The sequence below is a fragment of the Heterocephalus glaber genome, unplaced genomic scaffold (genome assembly GCF_053883595.1).
Source record: "Heterocephalus glaber isolate CG9 unplaced genomic scaffold, H.glaber_assembly_v1.0 deba00001461, whole genome shotgun sequence".
In the NCBI taxonomy this organism is placed as follows: Eukaryota; Metazoa; Chordata; class Mammalia; order Rodentia; family Bathyergidae; genus Heterocephalus; species Heterocephalus glaber.
In genome coordinates this window covers 33,995,376-33,996,677 of record NW_028258308.1, presented here as the reverse complement: position 1 = coordinate 33,996,677, position 1,302 = coordinate 33,995,376, and the positions used below count along the sequence as shown (strand labels likewise).

The 1,302-nt window shown below is 29.5% G+C and overlaps 1 non-coding gene across 1 annotated transcript; it reads left to right on the top strand.

The window, feature by feature from the left end:
• Window positions 1-287: 287 nt before the first annotated feature.
• LOC147826791 (U6 spliceosomal RNA) lies at window positions 288-391 on the top strand. The gene has a single exon (XR_015438756.1). It is a non-coding gene; the product is annotated as a U6 spliceosomal RNA (small nuclear RNA).
• Window positions 392-1,302: the final 911 nt, after the last annotated feature.

Sequence of the window (1,302 nt, the reverse complement as noted above, 5' to 3'; positions counted from 1 at the left end):
ATAATATCTAGTTTAGTATTTTATTTCAGACAGAGTTTACTAGTTTGGACAAAAAAATGTATGATTTCTCTAAATCAGCAAGAGGCCTGCTTCTCACAAGCTGTACCAATCCATTCATTTATGGAACAAAAAAAAATTTCTCAGGAATATCACAGAGATTTTAAGAGATTTCTTTCCCACAGTACCTATTTCATTGCAAGCCTGTATAATACCTTTCAGATACAGCTAGATGAAAATTTTCCATTAATTCATATAAATTTCTTAATGTTTTTTCAAAAGTACATGTTGTGCTTTCTTCAGAAGCACATATAATGAAATTTGAATGGTATAAAAATTAACATGGCTCTTGGGCGAGGATGGCAAGCAAATTCGTGAAGTACTACATATTTTTTGTAAATGTATATAAATCAGAAGTTGATGCACCCAATTTTACACAATAAATACTACTTGATATAAAAATGCAGATAGAGCCATTACAATCATAGTAGGGGACCTTAATATTCCACTCTAACAAGTAGTCAACTAGACAAAAAAATCAATAAAGAAATGTCAAATCAAACTATACTATGCATCAAATGGACTTAACAGACATATGCAGATTGTTGAACAACAGAATACACATTCTTTTCAGCAGCCTATAGAACTTTCTTCAAATGTACTTTAGGTCATAATGCTAGTCTCAATAAATACAACATAATTAAAATGATCTTATGCATCTTATCAGATCATAATAGAATGAAACTAGAGATCAATGGCAAAAGAAACCACAAAAATTATACAAACACATGAAGATTGAATAATATATTTTTGAATTATCAATGTGTCACAGAAGAAGGAAGGGGAGAAATTTTAAAAATTTCTAGAATCAAACAATAATGGAAATACAAGACCTCAGAATTTGTTGGACACAATAAGAACAGTTCTTAGAGGGAAGTTTATATCTGTGAGTGCCTGTATTAGCAATACAGAGAAATCCCAAATGAAAAACCTAAAAATACATCTCAAGATCTTAGAAAAACAAGAATAATCTAATCCCAAAACCAGCAGAAGGAAAGAAACAATAAAGATTAGAGCAGAAATTAATGAAATTGAGGCTAAAAAACAATACAAAGGATCTATGAATCAAGGACTTGATTTTTGAAGGGATAAAAAATGGATAAACAGTCAAACTTGCCTAAAGAAAGATAAGGCTCACATTAATAAAATTAAAAATAAAAATGCAAAATTATCACAGACACCAGTAAAATTCATGGGATTAATAGAATTTGTTTTGGAAACATATATTCCAATAAATTGGCAAAT